This window comes from Zonotrichia leucophrys, chromosome 6 (assembly GCF_028769735.1).
Source record: "Zonotrichia leucophrys gambelii isolate GWCS_2022_RI chromosome 6, RI_Zleu_2.0, whole genome shotgun sequence".
Taxonomy (NCBI): Eukaryota; Metazoa; Chordata; class Aves; order Passeriformes; family Passerellidae; genus Zonotrichia; species Zonotrichia leucophrys.
Genome location: NC_088176.1, coordinates 616,568 through 638,358, shown reverse-complemented (window position 1 = coordinate 638,358; position 21,791 = coordinate 616,568). Strand labels below are relative to the sequence as shown.

Sequence of the window (21,791 nt, the reverse complement as noted above, 5' to 3'; positions counted from 1 at the left end):
AGGGAGAGCTCAGAGCCCCTGGCAGGGCCTGAAGGGGCTCCAGGAGAGCTGCAGAGGGACTGGGGACAGGGATGGAGGGACAGGACACAGGGAATGGCTCCCAGTGCCAGAGGGCAGGGATGGATGGGATATTGGGAATTGGGAATTGTTCCCTGGCAGGGCTGGATGGGATATTGGGAATTGGGAATTGTTCCCTGGCAGGGTGGGCAGCCCTGGCACAGGTGCCCAGAGCAGCTGTGGCTGCCCCTGGATCCCTGGCAGTGCCCAAGGCCAGGCTGGACACTGGGGCTGGAGCACCTGGGACAGTGGGAGGTGTCCCTGCCATGGCTGGGGTGGCACTGGGTGGGTTTGGGGTCCCTTCCAGCCCAGAAGAGCCCATAATTCCATGAGTCTATAAACTTGATCCCATCTCTATTGCCAGGAGCAAGTGCTAAGCCTGGCAGCTGTTTTTAAATCCAAGTGTCCTTCAATCTCCCCCTGCCCTTTCCAGCAAGGCAGGAGGAGCAGCTCCAGCTGTGCGGGCTCCAGCTGTGCTGGACACAGAGCTTTGGCTTCCTCGTGGGGCTGGGAGTGCCCATCCTGGCCGGAGAGCGGGGCCTGAGCGCGTTTGGGACAGCAGCCTCGGCTGGCTGGGAAGGGACAGCCACGGAACGGGGGAACGGAGGGAACGGAGGGCTCTGGAGCCGGGAGCGGGGCTGATCTGGGGATGGGAGGGACGGGAGGGCTCTGGAGCTGATCCCAGCAGGCAGGGATGGATGGGAGGGCTCTGGAGCTGATCTCGGGATGGGAGGGCTCTGGAGCTGATCTCGCAGGCAGGCAGGGATGGATGGGAGGGCTCTGGAGCTGATCTCGGGATGGGAGGGCTCTGGAGCTGATCTCGCAGGCAGGCAGGGATGGATGGGAGGGCTCTGGAGCAGCCGCGATGCTGATCTCGGGATGGGAGGGCTCTGGAGCTGATCCCGGCAGGCAGGGATGGATGGGAGGGCTCTGGAGCAGCCGCGATGCTGATCTCGGGATGGGAGGGCTCTGGAGCAGCAGCGCTGCTGACGTGCTGCCGGAGCTGCAGTGACTCCGCAATGGCTGAGCCTGCCGGCGCTGAGCGCATCCCGCAGCCTGCCGGGGAATCCTGTCCTTAGCTCCTCCGACCGCTCGCATCCGCGCTCGGCTACCTGGTGAGCACATTTCACTCTACGCTTGGGGCATTTTTAGCATTTTTTGGTTTATTTTCCTTCGCCGTCCTCTCGGTGCTTCCCTGGACCAATCGATGCATCACTCCTCATCTGGTCCCACTGTTTAGAGGACAGAGAGGGAAAACAGAACCATCTGCAGCAGGGATGGATTTTTTTTTTTTCCTTTTGCAGTGTGAATCGTAAAAATCTCTTTAAATGTGACAGCACGAGCAGCCTACAGGTTTTATCTGGAGTGCACTGCAGGCAGGGACTCCCTCAGTGTGCAGCTACTGAGGTTTCTGCCTACCTGTGCTCCTTAATTAGCATCTACCTGTGCTCGCTAATGAGTGCCTAACTATGCTCCTTAATTAGTGCCTGCCTGTGGTTATTAATCAGTGCTTACCTGTGTAATGTATCTATAAATACGGACATAAAGTGTGATAGACAGACTGATAAATAGATAGATTTGCTGCACATGACCCATCTGCTGCCTGAAGGCTTTGCGGGCTCCATTTTCAGGTGTGCTGTTTGGCATTGTGTCTGAGGCTGCTTCCAATTCTCCCTCTGGGGTGGTGGTACCATGGCTGTGATGTGCAGGGCTGTGTGTGATAACCATGGCTCCGATGTGCAGAGCTGTGCTCTCGGGTGCCAGGAGGGGATGGCTCTGCCTGGCACTGGGGCCCAGCTGCACCTTCCTGCTCCATCTGCTCCTCAGCATCTTATGGAGCCTCTGTCCGTGTGATGCAGTTGAAATGCCAGGCTCAGAGATTGCTGCTGAGCCCCCTCTGCAGCTGGAGGTGTTGCTGTTTGGGGTAATACACGCCCTGGTGAATTGCTGTGACAATCATCTGTGTCTGTGCTCGCCCAGGAGCTGATTCGGGCATTTCCTGTTAGCTGAACTCTGTGCACGGCGTGTCTCAGAACTGCTTCCATGGCAATGCTGTGCTCAGAGGAGAGCGGGCTCCCCATCCCTGCTTCCCATGGCAATCCTGTCCGTAGGAGAGCGGGCTCCCCATCCCTGGCACTGCCCAAATTCCTTCCCATGGCAATCCTGTGCTCAGAGGAGAGCAGGCTCCCCATCCTTGCATGCCTAACTCCTCCCAGGGCAATCCTGTCCATAAGAGAGCAGGCCCCATCCTCCTGCTTCCCATGGCAATCCTGTCCATAGAGAGCAGGCCCCCATCCTGGCACTGCCAAATCTCCCAAGGGCAATCCTGTCCATAGCAGAGCAGGCTCCCCATCCCTGGCATGCCCAAACTCCTCCCAATGCCAATCCTGTCCATAGCAGAGCAGGCTCCCACCCCTGGCATGCCCAAACTCCTCCCAATGCCAATCCTGTCCGTAGGAGAGCAGGCTCCCATCCCTGGCACTGCCTAACTCCTTCCCATGGCATCCTGTCCATAGCAGAGCAGGCCCCCCATCCTTGGCAGTGCCCAAACTCCCTCACATGCCAATCCTGTCCATGAGAGTCAGGGCTCCCCACCCTGGCATTGCCCGACTCCTCCAATGCCAATCCTGTCCGTAGGAGAGCAGGCTCCCCATCCCTGGCACTGCCTGAACTCCTTCCCATGGCAGTCCTGTCCATAGCAGAGCAGGCTCCCCATCCTTGGCAGTGCCCAAACTCCTCCCAATGCCAATCCTGTCCATAGCAGAGCAGGCTCCCACCCCTGGCAGTGCCCAGACTCCCTCCCAATGCCAATCCTGTCCGTAGCAGAGCAGGCTCCCCATCCTTGGCACTGCCCAAACTCCTCCCAATGCCAATCCTGTCCATAGGAGAGCAGGCTCCCACCCCTGGCAGTGCCCGAGGCCAGGCTGGCAGGGCCCTGGAGCACCTGACACAGCGTGACATTGGTGTCCCTGTCCATGGTAGGAGTGCTTTAAGGGCCCTCACAACCCAAACCATTATGGACTTTTGATTCTCTTCTGTGCTATTTAATCTAACAAAAAGAACGGTCTTTTATTTTTCTTCCCAGCTGCTTGCTCTCGCAGTCATTTTAAATGTGATTTATCTCATCCAGATTCCTTTTCCTTTCAGTTCATGGGATGCCTCTAGTGACACTGCTAAAAATGGAGACAGAGATTAGCAAACACATTGGAGTCCCGTTGACTTTTGCCTGTTATTTCACACATTGTGATACAGCCAGAGAAATGTGTGTAGTACAAAATGATAATTTCCTGGCAAGAAAGACTCACAGCTGCCAGCCTGGGCTCTCTCTCTGGACATGCAGCATCCTTAACCTGCCACCCCTCTGCACCTGGGCTCCTCTCTCTGTGTAAGGGCTCACTGGGTGCTTAATACGTGCTCAAAACTGAAAGTTTCTCAGGGCAGATTACTTTACTTTGCAGTGCAATTTCTGCCTGGTTTGCGTTGGCTCTTGGCGGCCTCCTGACCCATAACCCCTCATTCTTCACCTGCAAATGCCAGACTGGTGGGAGTTTTGGTGTTTGCAGTGGTGATTAAGAGGACATTGGGACTGGTAGGAGGCCACAGGAAAGTGCATTTGTCACCAGGGCCCTGATGGAGAAAATAACACCTCACTTGAATAAGGCTTTAAAGAATGTGCTGAAGGCTCATGGGTTGTCTTGACAAATACCAGTCTGGGATGTATTTGTGGAACTGTGTGCCTGTAAATCCCTCCCTTGGTATATGCTCAGTTGTCAACACCTCCCACGTGGTGAAGTTTCACCAAGTTTCCCAGTGCACTGTCAGTTTACATGAAGAGTAAAACTTTGCTTTTTTTCCTTAAAATGCATCTCTAAAATATTACTTTCTATTGCAGATGGCTTGAATTCAAAGTAGCATCAGCAAATGCATGTTAACAAGTGAAGGCCTTTAAATAATGATCTTTAACATTTTCCCCGAAAACTTGTGTTCTCAGCTTGTCACCTTCTGTGCTGCAGCTCTTCATGTATGATCAGGAACAGAGGCTTGGCTTAAATGGAAAAATCATTTCAAAAGCAAGTCCTAAAAATTTTACACATCCTGATTGACTGGGATGTAGGATTTGAACCCATCCAAGCACTCTGGGAGCGAGACTCTAACAGCACTGAGCAATTTTAAGACACATAAAAACATTTATATGAGTATATTTTATGGTAAAAGCAGACAAATTCTAGCCAATACTTCAGCAATCCAAAGGAAATCACTCATGGGATCCTGTCTATTTGCCCACAGTGGGCCAGGAGCAGGCACCTGCATGCAGAGAGAAGTGAGCTCCCTTCTCCCAGAGCACTGGGTGCTGGCTGCTGTAGTGGCAAAGTGCTCATCCATTTCCAGCATCATTTCACTGGAAAACTAATTCCTGATTTTCCTTTGCCACCACAGCCCAACGTGCCATGCCCAAACCAAGCCCCAAAGGCCTCAGAGTTGAACAGAATTCTGTAGAAGTGACTCTAATGGGGAATGACACGGTGGCGGATTTTTGAGAATCCCCTCATTGCTGTGCAGACCCACAGCTCCTTGCAGGCACACGTGAGCAGGGTTTGTTATTCACTGCTGCTGTGGAATCCAGATGAGGGTTCAGTGGATTTCATGTGTGGAGCAGAGGCACTGCCTGAGGACACACAGCTGGGAAAAGCTGGGGAGATGTCTGGGGGATAAAGGGGTGTGCTCAAACACACAGCCAGCAGCAGGGTGTGCAGCCCTGGCTGTCCCAAATCCAGCAGAGATCCTGGAGCTATTGCACGGGTGCTGTGGTCGCTGACCTTGACAAGGTCAGTGCCACCAGGGACTCTTTAAAGGGTCACTTTAGGCTGCAGAAAGTGGCTTTGCTGTCCCCTCAGCTCGCATTCCTGGCTGTGCTGTCCCTGCTTTACCTGTGCTGTCCCTGTCCTGCCCTGTGCTGTCCCCTCAGCTGTGCTGTCCCTGCTTTACCTGTGCTGTCCCCTCAGCTGTGCTGTCCCTGCTCTACCCTGTGCTGTCCCCTCAGCTCACGTTCCTGGCTGTGCTGTCCCTGTTGGTGGTTCCAGCTCGGCTGCCCCAGCCCGCAGCCCCTCCCTGGGCAGTGGAAGGGAATCCCATCAGGTTTTATTCCCTCAGGACACGCTCGGGTGTAGCAGGAGTTAAAGGAGCTGCTGCTGCCCCTTGTTACCTGTCACTCACCCAGCACCTGACCTGCTTCCAGCCTCAGGGAGCTCTGCCAGGCAGCCCTTCACAGACAAAGGCCATTTTTTGCTTTCTTTGGTTAAATTTTTTTTTTTCTAAATTTCCCTCTTGCTAAAATATCAGCGTGTGCCCTAGGACTGACATGGCTTTGGCCTGATGAGGTTTTACAACCACAAATCGAGTAACAAAACATAGTGGAGAAGCAAGGGATGCAGCAAATAGGATATATCATGGATATGAAGAGGAATGCAAAGCCAGGAATGCTTCAAGCCTTGCTAGAGCTGTGCTGCAGGATGTAAGAGGTGGGAATGGATGCTGAGGCAGGAAAAGCAGGGGCACAGGGATGGGGACAGTCACCAAGGCTGCTGTCAGAGTTAGCATCAGGAGCAGACAAAGATAAACATGGTCTTTCCCCTCAAAGCTGTTTTTTGGTGGTTTGGGGGGAGTGGGATGGGTGGTTTACTGTGGGAGCAGTAACAGTTCCATGAGGGGAACAAGGTGTTGGTTAAGTCGGTGTTCTGCATAAACATGTGAGACCAAGAGAAATAAATGCTCTGCTGAAAATATCGTTGCTGTTGTTTAAAAATAAGCCAGTCAACAGCTGAGTTTGAGACTGAGGAGCATTACCCGGGCAGGAACGTCTCCTCTCCTGCTTGTGTTCCCGTGTCAGTCAGCACAGGGCATTGGGAGTGAGCAGACGTAGCTGCAGGCAGGGATGTCTGCACAGGCAGGGATGTACTCACACATCCCTGGGGTTATTCATTGTGGTGCTGCTGTTGTGAGGGCCTCCAGGACCCAGGGAGAGATGAGAATCCACTCCAAGTTCTCAGAAGGATTATATTAATTATATTATATTATGTTATGTTTGTTATGTTATGTTTGTTATGTTATATTATATTCTAAGACTATGCTAAAGGAAGAGAAAGGAGACATCAGAAGGCTAGATAAGAGTGATAATAAAAACTCGTGACAGACTCAGAGAACCCAACACAGCTGGCTGTGATTGGTCATTAATTAAAAACAATTCACGTGCTGGGTAAACAATTCTTCAAATCACATTCTAGAGGAGAAAATCATGGAGAAGCTGAAGCTTCCCAGGAGAAGAAATCCTGGCAAGGGGATTTTTCAGAAAATATCACAGTGACATGTCCCCAAACTGGGAATGAAGGGCAGGCAGCAAAGACCCAGGGTCTTGTTAAAGCCACAGCTGCAGCTTTGGGATGGAGTTTGAGGTGCTGTTGTACACCTGCACTCAGAGGCTCTGGTGAGCCCTGGCTGTGAGCAGATGCAGCTGTGGATGGATTTGAGTGCTGTTGTACACCTGCACTCAGAGGCTCTGGTGATCCCTGGTGAGCCCTGGCTGTGAGCAGGGTGCTCTCTCTGAGGGGTGCTGTACTTGTGGCTTCAGGAACGTTATTCCATGGCTGCTTATTTCATATTAATGACACTCATCTCTCTAAAGTAACATGCGTGCCAACTCAGGGCCTTCCACTTTCCCTGCAGTTCTGAATTCCAAGCTTGCCTCGCAGAGTAAAATTTTCTGAGATGTTTTTTCATGCTCTTTATCACCCAGATCAGTTTTGTTCCATCTAAATTGGGGCCATCAGCCATGCAGCCTGGTAGGAGTCATTTGTTAGAGCAGCTGTTATTTCATTGCTGTTGTGTTCCCATGCCCAACCCCAGTGCTGGCTCTGCCCTGTGTCCTGCCCAGTAAAGTGCACTGAGCCTCAGAAATGTGCAGTGCACACCTGGCAGGGCCGAGCTTTGCCCTGGGGATCAGAGCCTGTGCCATTGGCTCTGCAGCCCCCCAGGTCCCCGAGTGCCACCCTGCCTTGGTGCAGGGAGCTCTGGAACCAGCCTGCCCTCAGAAATGTGCCACTGTCAATGTGTCACTGTCTCAGTTGTTGTCTCCTCGTGAGCACAGGGCTGGGAGGGCGCTCACAGAGAAAATCTCTGTGTGAAATGCCACATTTGGCATCCTCGCAGCACCTCTTCAGAAAGCCTCATTTGGATCCTGAAGTATTGGTAATATTCTTGCTGGGATATAGGATTTGTTTTGGTTTTTTTAAAAAAACTGCAACACATCGACTTTGAAGATGAAGCATAAAAATTATTTTTAGCATTTGATGCTAAGTCATCAGAGATGATAAAGGAGAAAGAACAACATTTATAGCTCCCTTCTCTTTGGCAACAGCAGAAAAACCCCATCCTCCATCCTGGCTGAGTAAGGAGCTTTCCTCAAAATTGACCCCAAATCCCCCCCAGTGCCACCCCAGCCATGGCAGGGACACCTCCCACTGTCCCAGGTGCTCCCAGCCCCAGTGTCCAGCCTGGCCTTGGGCACTGCCAGGGATCCAGGGGCAGCCACAGCTGCTCTGGGCACCTGTGCCAGGGCTGCCCACCCTGCCAGGGAACAATTCCCAATTCCCAATCTCCCATCCATCCCTGCCCTCTGGCACTGGGAGCCATTCCCTGTGTCCTGTCCCTCCATCCCTGTCCCCAGTCCCTCTCAGCTCTCCTGGAGCCCCTTCAGGCCCTGGCAGGAGCTCTGAGCTCTCCCTGGAGCTGCTCCTGTCCAGGTGAGCCCCCCCCAGGTGTCCCAGCCTGGCTCCAGAGGGGCTCCAGTGGCAAAACAGGGCTTAAAAATTCTTCATTTTAATTAAACATAAGTGCTTCTAAAAATTCAAATGCCACTCTGAAACATTTCAGTTTCATTTTTGACAGCATCTCAATTTCTCATCTTCATGTTTTGACTAAAATGACTGAGAAATAAATCCATCACCAAAAAATGCTCCAGGCAGCAAAGTTCGCCCCAGCAGCTGTGTGGGGTGGTGGGGTCCCCATCCCTGGAGGTGTCACTTGGAGGTGGCACTCAGAGCTCTGGGATGGGGACAAGGTGGGCACAGCTGGGACTCCATGGGTTTGGACTCCTTTTCCAGGCTGAACAATCCTGTGATGCTGTGTGTGAGACAGCGCCCTGTGCCTGCAGCCTGCGGGCTCGCTGGCAAGCTCAGTCGCTGCTCTGCAGCAGTTACTGCCCTTTTCTCACAGGAAGGCAAAAGGCAGAGGAGCAGCAGGTTTGGCCTCCATGGCAACAGCAGCGGCTCCAGCCGTGCCTGGGGAAGCTGCTCCTGAGCATGGTTTGTTTTCAAACCCTGCTTGGCACCAGCCCGTTTGCCAGCAAAGCAAGCTGTGTTTCAGTAACGCGGTGAGCAGAGGGACGTGTCACTGTGCAGGGCCAGGCCGGGCTCTGGGGTCCCACTGGGGCTGCTGGGGACAGGCCTTGTCTGCACTGAAGGGAGCAGGGCAGGGAACTGGGCTCTGAAAGGCCCTGATCAGCCCCAAACAGGGCATTTCACTTCCATCCCCTATGGTTTGTATCCTGCACTAAAGGGAGCAGGGCAGGGCAGGGAGAGTGGGCTCTGAAAGGCCCTGATCAGCCCCAACAGGGCATTTCCTTCCATCCTCTGGTTTTGTCCCGCACTAAAGGAGCAGGGCAGGAAACTGGTCGAAGGCCCTGATCAGCCCAAACAGGCATTTGCTTCTTCCCTATGGTTAAATCCTGCAGTGAGGAGCAGAGCAGGAAATGGTCTGAAGCCCTGATCAGCCCAAAGGCATCACTTCCTCCCTCTGGTTTGTATCCTGCACTAAAGGGGAGCAGGGCAGGGCAGGGAGAGTGGGCTCTGAAAGGCCCTGATCAGCCCCAAACAGGGCATTTCACTTCCATCCCCTATGATTTGTATCCTGCACTGAAGGAGCAGGGCAAAGAACTCTGAGCACAAAAAGGCCCTGATCAGCTCCAAACAAGGCATTAGGGCATTTCACTTCCATCCTCTCTGGTTTATGTCCTGCACTAAAGGGGAGCAGGGCAGGACAGGGAAACTGCGCACTGAAATCCCCAGTTCAGCCCCAAACAGGGCATTTCCCTTCCATCCCCTCTGGTTTGTATCCTGCACTAACAGGGAGCAGGGCAGAGCAGACTCTGGGCACTGAAATCCCCAGTTCAGCCCCAAACAGGGCATTTCCCTTCCATCCCCTCCGGTTTGTTTCCTACTCTGCTGGAAGGTCCCCAGCCCATGGCACGGGTTAGAAGTATCCCAAGCCAGGTTGGACATTCTGCCTGCGATGGTGGAGGTGTCCCTGCCATGGTGGGTGGGGTGAGAGGAGCTTTGAGCTCCTTTTCAACCCAAACCAACGTGGGATTTTAAGCATATAACACACACAGGGGTCAGACTGCTGAAGGAAATGGCTGAGTTTGAGATGGAGAGGCTACAGCCTTTCTGGGGTCTGCCTCCCCCTCCCAGAGGTGTTGCTTGTATGGAGTAAGGGGCAGTCTCCCCTCCCGGGTGCTGGTGTGTCTGGGGCAGTAATTACAGGTCTGTAATTAGGGGCAGTAATTAGAGGTGTGTAATTAGGGGCAGTGTGCTGGATTCTGGCCTGGGGGGTCGGGGCTGGTGCCCCCTTCCCTTTGAAGCCAGGCCAGAGCAGGGAGCTGCTGTGAGCAGCAGGAGCACAGCCAGCCCTGCTCTCCTGGGGCTGTGCAGGCTCTTTTAAATTGGGATTCTCTTGTGCTTCAGGCTAATATTGATTTTTTTCTTTTCTGGTGTTATTATTTTTTATTGAAGTGTTCACCTCATGTCTCCTGCATGACATGAAAATTTCATTCTTCTGCTTTCTTACTCATTCACTCATTGAATCCATTCTGAAACTCTCAAGTGCACCTTGTATTTCTCTTTTTAAAGAAGATGCTGCTCATAGGTTCACACCTGCAAACTGTGCCTGATGGTGACTAGTATTTTAGTGGTTTGAACAGATTTATTTCTGCAGAGATGTCAGAATTCTCTCTGCATCTCTTCTATGTGGATGTCTTCTGTATCTCTTCTGCACCAGCTCTTGGCTGCTGCTGGAGGCCCCTGTATCTCAAACCCTGGTGGTCAGAAGCTTTGTATCCTTGAGGACTTTGTTGAACCCGTGGAAATTTGCAGGATGTGTTTGGGATTCCGTGGTGCCAGCACAGGAAGGAAAACAAGACAGTCCTTTTATGTGAATGGCATCTGCATTCTTGCTTCTAATTAAAAAATCGAAGGGAAAAGCTTTCTGTAATTAAAGGGTGTGTTTGCTAATTTGTCACAGGCTGCACTCTGAGCTGTTCTGGTTGGGGTTGGATCATTCTGGAAGTAACTTGCAGCTCTCCTCTCCACAGGAGCAGGCTGAGCATTCACCTTGCTCTGGTCACAGATGCCAGGGGCAGGGCAGGGCTGAGCAGGGGCAGGACAGTGTCCGTGTGTCCGACAGGGCTGGGGGCCTGGAGCTCTGTCCCTCCTGCAGACCCCTGCCCAGGTGTGGGGCTGTGCCAGGGCTGGGATACCCATCAGGGGCTGGGCATTTATGGGGTGTGCCTGCTGCTGGGCTGTGCCAGGGCTGGGATACCCATCAGGGGCTGGGGGTTTATGGGGTGTGCCTGCTGCTGGGGCTCAGGGCTGGGATACCCAGCAGGGGCTGGGGGTTTATGGGCTGTGCCAGCTGCTGGGCTGTGCCAGGGCTGGGATATCCTGGCAGGGGCTGGGCGTTTATGGGGTGTGCCAGCTGCTGGGGCTCAGGGCTGTGCCAGAGGCAGACACAGGTCACCCAGCTGGGTCATGCCCAGCTCCTGCCCACCAGGCAGGCTCAGCCTGGGGCAGACGGGGATCCCAGCCTGGGGCAGATGGGGATCCCAGCCCTTCCCAGCCCCACTGAGCCCCCGCTCAGGGACCCCTGGGCTGTCCCTCCCTGCTGTGGGCAGTGCAGAGCTCTGGGACATGATGGAGCCTGGCAGTGACACAGATGCCACCTTTGCCTTTCCCCCGCTGCAGGTGGAGCCTGGCAGTCCCTCCCTGCTCGCTCGGCCCCGGTTCCCAGGCAGGCTTTGCATTTGATTTTTTTCCCCCAAGAAAGCGTTTCCTGTTGTCGTAACGTGGCCAGATGGGGAGGGTTCAGTGGAAATACCTCGGGAGAGGCTGGCAGAGCGGTGGATGCAGGAAGCAGATCCTCCCCGTAATGCTGGCACGGTTTGGTAAGTTCCATCTGAAAAATCAAAAGCGGCTCCTTTGCTGAGTCACAGCCCCTCGGAGCTGGAGCCGTGACAGGCGGGAGCCGCCGCTGGAGTTGGGCTGAGGTGAGCGGGGGGCTCCGGGATCCCGCCCGTGCTTTTCTCGCCTGCAGTGATGCTTCAATCTCATTCAAGGGCTCCGTAAGCTGAACGCGTCCGCGGGAACGTGCGGCGGCCCTGGGGGCCCGCAGGGTGGGGGCGGCACGGCTGTGCCGGGGCAGATGCGGGGACAGCCCGGGGACATCCCGGGCACATCCCGGGGACAGCCCGGCCGGGCACGGGATGCGCGTCCCGGGCAGGACCGAGCCCTGTCCTGGGCTGGCAGCTCCCGGAGGGACCGGAGAGCCGTGCCCGGTGCCACGGGCAGCTCTGCCGTGCCGGGCCGGGCCGTGCCGGGGCAATCGGAGCTCCTCCCGCAGCAGCGCCGGGGCCGAGGCCGTGCCGGAGCCGCTGTCCCGTTCCGGGCTATCCCCGCCGGGCAAACCCTGCTCAGCCGCGGCCCGGGGCTGTTCCAGCCCTGCCTGGCACGGCAGTCTGTGTGCTGCGGGCCCACGGCTCCGTCCGTGCCCCCGGGCCGGGTACCGGGGCTGCAGGTGCGCGGTCCTGGGGTGCCAATACACGATACCGGGCTATCGATGCTCGGTCCCGGGGCTGCAGGAACACGATACCGGGCTGCCAATGCCCGGTCCCGGGGCTGTAGATACACGGTCCCGGGGTGCAGGTGAACCATCCCAGGTGTTTGTTTCCTGTAGCTTTTTCATCTCCTCGAGCCCACAGAACTGGGTGTCAAATCCAGAGGAATTTATTCAGGGAGGAGGGAGCTTACAGCAGAGAACCTGCAGGTAGGACAGGGACACAGGAGCATTTCCCTAGCACCAGTAAAATGTGGCATCTGACACTGGAAAGTAATTCTAGTTCTGTTGAAATGCTGCCAGGATATTATTACCTAGACAGAAAAATGCTCTCAGGCTGCTATTTCCAGTGTATCTGTGGTCATTTCAATTGCAGATTTGGTTTTTTTAAAGCTGTTATTATTGTTAGACATGTTTTCCTTGTACTTTTGAATAAGCTTTTAGAAGTTTTTAAAAGCTCAGCACCTTCAGGAGCTGTGGTGTTGCTGATCTGTGGGTGATCAGCCCATCTCCAGCTGCTGAGCACTGCAGGTCACCCTGGCCTGAGCTGGCATCCCAAGGGATGGAGCAGAATCATGGAATCATACATTCACAGAATTTATAAGGTTGAAAAAACCCTTGGTGATCATCAAATGCAGCTATTGACCCACACCACCACCGTGTTCACCTCTAAGCCACGTCCCTAAGTGCCACATCTGCATGTTTGGAACACTTCCAGGCATGGTGACTCCATCACTGCCCTTGGCAGGACTGGACAACCCTTTCTGAGTAGAAATTTTCCCTGATCTCCAACCTGAACCTCCCTGGTGCAGCTTGAGGCTGCTTGCTCTCATCCTGAGGAACTGAGGCAGGAACGTCTCCTCCTGGCCCCTTGCCCCACTCCTGAGCCTCTGGGCTCTCCCCTCTCCTCCTGGCCCAGCAGGGCTCTCCCCAGGACTCTGCCCTGTTCCACCTTGCACCAGGCAAGAGCAGAGCAGGAGCTGTGGTTTCAGCACAGGAACAATTAAATGAGGAGGACAATGCTCTCCCCCAGGGGCAGAGAGCAGGCACCAGGGAGGGATGGGATGGGATGGGGTGGGATGGATCCATGGGATGGGGTGGGATGGATGGGATGGGATGGGATGGGATGGGATGGGATGGGATGGGATGGGATGGGATGGATGGGATGGGCTGGAAAGGCTGGACTGGACTGGACTGGACTGGAAGGGCTGGACTGACCTGACCTGACCCAACCTGACCTGTGGTGGCTGCTCTGGTGCCAGCCCCAGGGACTCAGCTCCTGCCTTGTCCTGCCCAGGGATGGTTTGGCCCCAGCAGCAGCAGGACCATGGACTGCTGCTCCCAGGCTTTGTGGTGTGTGATCCCAAAGATTCATCTTGCCACCGGATAAATAATTTCATTTCCTGCCAGTGCCCACAGGGTGGTTCCTTGCTCTTGCATTAGTATGGAAAAGTAACTGAAACATCCTTTTCCCCTACACAGTATCAATCATTCAATAACTTCCTGTTCAATGTCCTTTCAAAAAATCACAGAGCCTCACTCTTCTATTACCGGGTCACACCTATTATGTTTCATTTAGGAGAGTTTGAGTGGATTAATGAGCGCCTACCATTTAGCTTTCTGCAGCATCATAATGCTTTTCCTCTGATTTCACATCTCCTGCCTCTGTAAAACCTTATTTACATTGCTGTGTGCACAGCAGATGTCCTCAGTGATGACTTGATCTTTCCTCCAAAATCTCTGTGTGCAGGATATGTCAAATTGTATTTTTAAATGTAGATTATCTTGTACTTTCACAGATTGAATTTTATGTTGCTAAGTTACCTATTTTTTCTAGTTTGAGGTTATTGTTTCATTTTTTTTCCTTTTGCCTGCCTTGTCCTCTTTCCTGATTGACCCACATAATCCTCTGTTATCAGCAGGTTTTTCTGCCCTGCCCTGTACCAGGTCACCAGCACAGCCAGCAGTGCCAGCCCCTGCTCTGGGCTCCCAGCTGGAATCTCGTCCCTGGAGCAGCAGCCCCTGTGTTTGTGTCCCCCCGTGCCTGCAGTTTGTCTCACATCAGTCCCAGTGCTCAGGCTGCTCTCGGGTGCCCAGGGTGGGCCAGGGGCTGGGCTCAGGGGTCCCTGGGTGCCACATCCAGCTCAGATATTCTGTGACTGCACAGCTCCTGAGCAGTTACTCACAGCAGTGTCTGACCCTGGAGTGTCCTTGTGGAACCGAGATCCAGACTTCCACCCTCACCTCCCATCACCTTTGGGCTCCAGCACTCGCTGAGGTCACTGCTGCCCCAGCGCAGCCCAGGTTCCTCAGCCCCTCTGCCTGCTGGCAGCCTGGGCAGGGTGTGCTGCCCATGGCCTTCCCCCTGGATGTAACGAGCTGTAGGAATTTCCATCGTTTGGATTAAAAACCTCCCAGGCTCCCCTGGAGCGGAGCAGCCACAGCCACTGCTGCTCCCAATGCTGCCCCTGCGGGTGCCCAGAGCTCTGCAGAGCCTCAGTGCTCGGGGGGCACAGGCTGGGTTGGGGGGACATATCCAGCAGGGAGCATCACCCTGGGGCAGGGGGGGACACATCCAGCAGGGAGCATCCCCTCGGGACAAAGGGACACATCCAGCAGGGAGCATCCCCTCGGGGCAGGGGGACAGGGAGCATCCCCTCCAGGCCGAGGGGACACGGAGCATCCCCTCGGGGCTGGGGGAACACGGAGCATCCCTCGGCTGAGGGGGCATCCCTCTGGCAGAGGATAGGGCGCATCCCCTCCGGGCAGGGGGATACGGAGCATCCCCTGGGCCAGGGGGGACACGGAGCATCCCCTCGGGCCGCATCCCGGCGGGGCCGAGCCCGGCGCTCCCGGAGCTCCCGGAGCAGCGATCAGAGCCGGCGCGCTCAGCAGCCAGATGGGCACAGCCCCTCCTCAGCGAGGATCAGCGCAGTGCCAGAGGCCACTTTCCCCGAAGGAGTAAATGCAGAAGGCCAAGAGGCTGGAGAATCCAATCCCGGATTAGCCAGCTGCCACACTGACCCAGTGCAGGGAAGGGCTGCTCTGCAGCTCCTCCAGCCTGGAACTGGAACTCTTCATGGGAATGCTTCCCTGTCCATGATGGAGCACATTGCACACCCGTGCTCTTCCTCATCATCTGCACTTCTGAGGGGAGATTCCTGCAGGGGAGGGTTCCCGAGAGGAGGCATCAGCCAGGAGAGGCCCCTGGGGAATGAGTCCCTTGGCCTCAGAGGTGAACTGCAGCAAGTCCCTTTAGTGCCCCAATGGGGAGCACAAGCAGAGGCAGATGTTGAAGTTCCTCTTTCCCCGCCCCTTTTTTTTTTCTTTTGTTTTTAGTCTTGCTTAAAAAAAGGTTATAGAGTTCTTGTGTTGAAAATAAGATTTTCCTAGATAAATGGATCAGAGAATCCCAGAATGGTTTGGGTTGGAAGTGACCCCAAAGCCCCCCCAGTGCCATCCCAGCCATGGCAGGGACACTTCCCACTGTCCCAGGTGCTCCTGCCCCAATGTCCAGCCTGGCCTGGGGCACTTGGATGGGGCAGCCACAGCCCGATCCTGGCTGCACCACAGCACCACAGCCTGGGGTGCTTGCACTGGAAATGTCCAAGTGAGGGTGAAGCCTTTTCTTCCCCAGGCTCTGGCTCTGCCAGGGTGCAGGGAGGCCTCACTCCCTCGCACTGATTTATTCAGTGAAGCTGCAGGGCAGAGCTATCTGCACGCCAGGCCAGCTCACTCCAGAGGCCCATGCAGCATTTCAGATCAAATCAGCTTGGAACAATCAGATTACAGCAGCAAAGTCCCCAGCCTGTGCAGGTGGTGCGTGCAGAGCCCTCCTGGCAGAGCAGCACGGGGTCCCCTCTGGGCCTGGGGGGCCTGGGGGGCCTGGGGGCCGTCCCTCCATTCCCCCATGGGCACAGGCTCTGAGTTCTTTCCTATGGGCCTGCAGCCTTTCCTTCCCACCTGTTGCTCACTCCCTCCTCTGGAAACAGGAGCTTTGCTCCTCCAGGTTGGGCAGGGTTCCTGGCTCATCAGCTGGGAGGACATTTTGCTTCCAGGGTTTCATTCAATCATCTTCCAAGGGCTGCTTTTGGTATAAAATCCTTTTTATAATGGATCTTTTCTGTAGAGCTAGAAATATTTATTTAGCCAGTGCCTAAAGGGGCTCCGGGAGAGCTGGAGAGGGACTTTGGACTGGAGAAGGGGAATGGCTCCCCCAGCCACGCTGGGATGCTCCTGCTCTCCCCTAAAGCACTGTTTGTGTTTATTCATGCTGTTGTTGCTCTGTGTTTACTGTTGTATTTCTGGGCTGAGTCAGTAACAGGGCAGAGATGGGCTGGCATCAGGAGGAGACTGGCAGCAAGTGTCACACAAAGGTCATTTAAACCAGGATATTTAATAATGAAAAATCAGGTTTGAAATAATCTGATCCTCAGTTTTCCAGGCTGCAGAAACAGCTTTTCACTGATGGACATCTCCCAGCTGTTTGCATTTGGGAGATTAATCAACTTTCCATTCAAATTCTTATCTGTTGCTGGGAAATGTCAATTTTTATCTTGATTTAGAGCTGGGCACACACCTACTGAGAAGTAAAACCCACTGTCAAATAGAAATGTAATTTTTGGATAGTCTGGGTCAGCCTAAAGAAAGGTTCCTACTCCCATCAGTGTCTTGTTCTGCTGCCCAGTTCCTCACAGCTGAATTGAATGATGATGAATCAGTCTGGAAATTAACCTTAATTCTGAAACCCAAAGCACAGTGGTTTTGTTGCCACTGTTGAGTCTGTTATTTTTCAAGCTCATTTATAAATTGAATAAATCCAAGAACTGAAAATCTTTTATAAGAGTGTAGCAATTAAATACTGCCTTTTCCATCCTCAAATCCAGCTGTGTTGTGTGTTGGTGCCGAAGAGGGTTGGAGAGGTAGCATTAAATAGTTATTTAGGGATGTTAATAACATGCTTAAAATGTTTCCATCAAGTGCCTTTGGATGGTGCGATGCCATCTGTGTTACAGTTGATTTAGTTAATTACACAGGCATGGATTCCTTGGGAGAAGGGATGGCATTGCTCTAACAGCTTGTTTGTGAGCACGGGGAGGCAGTGACACGCTATTAAACACGTGGAATTGGGTCTGAAATATATTCCTCATTAACAGCCCTCCCCAAATTACTGCTGCAGCTTAACAGATCGTTCGGATGGGTGTGTTATTGGAGTTTATTGCAGGAACTCCAATGGATTTTTGTACCTTAAATATTGGGGGTTATCTGGGAAAAAGGGGAAATTGCTTTCCTACCCAGTCACCTGTTTTAATTAATTATTGCTCTTTCTGCAAATTAGCCCTAAGAGCTGTACAGTTAAGCAGGTGTCCTGCTGTAAAATGCACCTGCTGGGATTCACAGCAGCTGTGCCTGCCAGTGCTGTGTTCAGAGACTGAGCTGGGACCCACAGGATCACCCAGTGCAGCCCTGGCCCTGCCCAGACACCCCAAACCCCACCTGGGCACACCTGGAGTGCTGTCCAAGCTCTCCTGGAGCTCTGGCAGCCTCGGGGCTGTGCCCATTCCATGGGAATGAACCTTTCCCCAAAACCCATCCAAACCGCCCGGCACAGCTCCAGGTGCTCCCTATAAACCATAATCAGCTTCATAATTGGCACCCACCTATGGCTTGCACTGGGAACAAAACCCAAAAAAGCTGTGTGAGAGTTATGCTGAGGAACCAGAGGGTGGGATCCCATCCCTGGGTGTGGCACAAACAGGGAACCTCACACACAAGGGGAGGCTGCTCACAAAGGACACGATCCACCCATCAAGGAGTTAAAGCCAGCAGCGGTGCAAGGATTAATCTTTGAGGAAAAATCCAGGTCAGTGGGGATTTGACATGTGCCTGTTACAGCTGCTGCTGGAATCGATCTAATCCTCAGCCAAACTTTGGCTGGACCTCCATCTGCAGGGATGGCAGGCCTGGGGGGTGAGGGCAGGGTTATCTCGAATTTAAAGCAGATATTATTGCATGAAAGATGGGTTTCAGAGCCCACTTCACCCTGGGAAGCATTGCTTGGTGATTTATTTCCCCTCTGGAAAAGGAGGCTTGCTCCACAGCTGTGGGTACCAGGGTGTGTTACCTTGGCATGTGGGGAGCCTGCAGCTCCCTCAGTAATGGCATGGACAGTCAGAGGGGCCTCTGTGCAGGTCTGGCTTGGGTCACCAAAAATAATTAAAGAACTTATTTTAAATTTAAAATAACTTAAAAAAATAATTTTATCAAATTAGTTTCAATCTAAACAGCACAGAGGAAAAAAATCCTCATAGAATGTCCAGGGAAGGGAATGGAGCTGGGATCTGCATGTGAAGGAAATGCACAACAGAGCCCTCCCTGTGTGCAGGACAGTTCCTGTCTTGGTGTGCTCACTCCTTTTGCCATGAAATCCCAACAGGTTTCCTTCTCACCTTGAGCTGAGTGAGTGATGCACTGGTTATATGGATATATGAGAAATGTTCACATAGATATATGAGAAATGTTCACATGGATATATGACAAGTGTTTATATGGATATATGACAAATGTTTATGTGGATAAAGCCCAAAGCACAGCTCCAGCATGGGACACGATTGCATGAAATCTTAGCTTAGCATGAAATTCCTTTTCAGAGGAAAACTCATTTTCTTGCAGTTGGATCTCTAGGCCGGTGCAATCCTAAATGGAACGTGGATATTACTCATGTGAAAAAGTGGGAACTCAACCATTACATTTTTTTCTATCATAATATTTCAAGGTGCACCAGAGGCTCAAAAAGGTTTGTTTAAAGTAATAAATCAGAGCAATTTGTCAGAAACAGAGAACACCAGTGCTCGCAGGGCTGAGCAGACGTTGGAAATGTTCCATATTTGTAAGAACAGCGTTCTGCTTTCAAATATTGGTGCCCTGGGTAGGGATTAATTCACTTATTTTTAAGCATGGTGAAACATTCATTTCTGCAACTACTACCTAGAAAACACATTTCCCAATTAGTCTTGATGTCTGAATTGCAAGTCAGGAGGCAAAGGGAGCGCTGAGCCCTGCTCAAGGCAGCTCTGATGCATTATTGATGCTGTTTTCAATATCAAACATGCCAGGAATCAGATGCATCATCTATTCTCCCAGCATCAGAAATATCACGGCCTTTCTGTTCTGTTAAGGTGATGTGTCTGATAGCTGCCCCTTCTATGTAACTCACTGGAAAAATGAAGGGAAAATGTTGCTATAGGACACCAAAGAACACAAGCACACACCACTGCTCTCAAGGTGAAGAAAAGGGAAGTTTATTTTCTGACTCCAACATTTATAGTTTTCCAAAAGTGACCCTGGATTGGAGGGTGACAGTGCCACCTCTCCAGTGACACTGGACAAACCAACAGCCCATCAGCTTTCTCCTCCTCCATAAAGGAGCCTCCTCCTGCCTGCTTGTGGCTCAGCACAGTGCTGCTGGATTGGAAACCTTTCTGTGGCATGGTTTTCTCCAGTGTTTGTGATAAATACTGGCCTGGCAGCTGCCCTGGGTCCCAGCTGGGCCCTGTGCCCAGGGCCACACTGGTGGGGGCACAAGCCCCCACTGTCATGGCCCCAACAATGGCACTTGTCCCCCTGCACACACACCCCAACAATGGCACTTGTCCCCCTGCACACACACACACACACAAGGTCGTGGCTGTCACTGGGAGAAGCTGTGCCCTGCTCAGCCCTGCTCCCATTCTCAGCCTGGGAACAACAACCAGAGAGTCCAGCTCTGCTGGCCCCAGGACCACATATACACATATATAATATATTTAAAAATATATAAATAAATATATTAAATAAATAAATACATAAATAAATATATATATATACACACACACCTGGTTGCAGCATTGCACCTGGGCTCTGCCATCCTTCACCACATCCCCACTGCTGTGTACAGGGAAGGCTCCACCATCACCTACTTGGGGCTGGACGTTTGTGACATTTGTGACAAGGTTTAGTGGGCACAGTGCTCATTCCTGGGCGGCCATGTGCAGGGCCAGCAGTTGGAGTTCAATGATCCGAGCAGCTGCTTGGCATGGTGTGTCAATTCACACCATTAAACCTTCATAATGTTTTAAAGAAAATTAAAAAGCTGCAACACTCTAAGTATGAGGATGTGTGCTCTACAAATTGACCTCAGACACAATTCCCACCCAGCAAACTCTGCTCCCGGGTACCAGCTCCTGAGTTTTCTCTTCTGTAAGCACACAGATGTAAATTCTCACAGCTCTGTCAAAGGAATCCTCTTAGCAATTACTCTCTCAAATCCCTGTCCCATTCAAATGATGATTTGTCTGCCATTCATGTGGAAGCAGTTTAGGCTTGTTGGTTGCTAACCTGGCTCGCTCTGGCTCTGTCTTTGGAGGGAATCCTCTAAGAAAATAATTGTAATGTGCACAAAGGGCTCATTTGCTGCAGCAGGTACAGCTCTGTGCCTGTGGCTACAGGCTGCCCCATTTTTTATCAGTAAAGAAAGGGGGCTTTAAATCTCCATTGGTGTGTTGTGTCTGCTTGCACAAAGCAGCACGAATCTTAAATGCAAAGAATGTGTACTCATGTTACAGATTTCTCAGGCAATATCTTTAAAATTTAATTAATTTCTATTTCTTTGCCCAATCAAGCATGTTTCTTTTTATAGAAACTTCCAGGCTACAAAGTCAGGCACCAGGCTGAGAAACAGCAGAACTGAGATTGTTTGTGCCACCTTGGTTTGGACAGTTAATGCCAGGAGTGTTATTTTATTTCCCACTTGTGTCTCTAGGTCTCATCCTCCCTCCTCCCCTCTGACCCAATGTCCTGTGTGATTTCTCTGGCTCTCAGCAGCTCTGCCCTCTCCCAGCCTTGTATCGAGCAGCATTTTTGTACCCCCAGAGCAGCTGCCTCCCTCTGCTCTTTTCTCCCTGGCAGATTCAGGATTTTGCTCCTAGAGTTCAAACCAGGCTTTTTTTATTGTGCTGTTGTTGTGGAGGTTGGTTCTGTTGCTGCTTTGCTGCTGTAATTGATGGTTCCTCTCTCCTTGCAGGTGCCCTGCCCTGCTGAGCCTGCACAGGGACAGGGACAGTGCCTCTGCTGTGGCTGGACCATGAGGGACAGAGCGAGGCACTGAGGGTCACCAGCCAGGAGCACTGCCACCCACCTTAACAGGATTGCTTTGAAAAGGTTGGAGATCTTTTCCCAAATACGAGCGCGTTTTGTGGTATGACCATCCCGTGGTTCCATGATTCTGTGAAAATAGAAGTAAAATCCTCCCAGTGGTGTCTGCCTCTGAGCTGTGGCAGGGCCGGGGACTGGTGGGTGGATGTGCCTCCTGAATTCCACATCCCCTGCTCTGTGTGGGTTCCATGTCCTCTCCACTTTCTGAATTCCACATCCCCTGCTCTGTGTGTGGGTTCCCCATCCTCTGTGCTGTGTGGGTTCCACATTCTCTGTGTTGTTTGCATTCCCCATCCTCTGCACTGTCTGAATTCCACATCCTCCGTGCTCTGTGTGGGTTCCACATCCTCTGCTCTGTGTGTGGGTTCCCTCTGCTCTGTGTGGGTTCCCCATTCTTTGCACTGTCTCAATTCCACATCCCCTGCTCTGTATCCATTCCACATCCTCTGCCCTGTCTGAATTCCCCATCCTCTGCCCTGTGTGGGTCCCCTGTGCCCTGTGTGGGCCCCAGGACAATAACTGTCCAGATGAAGGACCAGGCCCTGGCAGGAGGGTGCAGCTGGGGGCACAGGCCCTGCTCCCGGGGCACAGGGGATGGGACAGGG

The 21,791-nt window shown here is 52.8% G+C and overlaps 1 protein-coding gene across 15 annotated transcripts in view; it reads left to right on the top strand.

Moving 5' to 3' along the window:
- The first annotated feature begins 891 nt into the window (after positions 1 to 891).
- The window catches only part of JAKMIP3 (Janus kinase and microtubule interacting protein 3), a 59,998-nt gene continuing 39,098 nt past the window's right edge, over positions 892 to 21,791 (top strand). For 7 of the 15 annotated variants that reach the window (XM_064717318.1, XM_064717319.1, XM_064717315.1 and 4 more), the window contains exons 1-2: positions 17,583 to 17,857; positions 21,056 to 21,192. The gene's annotated coding sequence lies outside the window, so the exon portion shown is untranslated. Of the gene's footprint in view, positions 1,173 to 11,260; positions 11,327 to 11,363; positions 11,429 to 17,582; positions 17,858 to 21,055; positions 21,193 to 21,791 lie in introns of those variants that run through there. The other 8 variants (XM_064717323.1, XM_064717322.1, XM_064717321.1 and 5 more) reach the window with 4 other exon arrangements.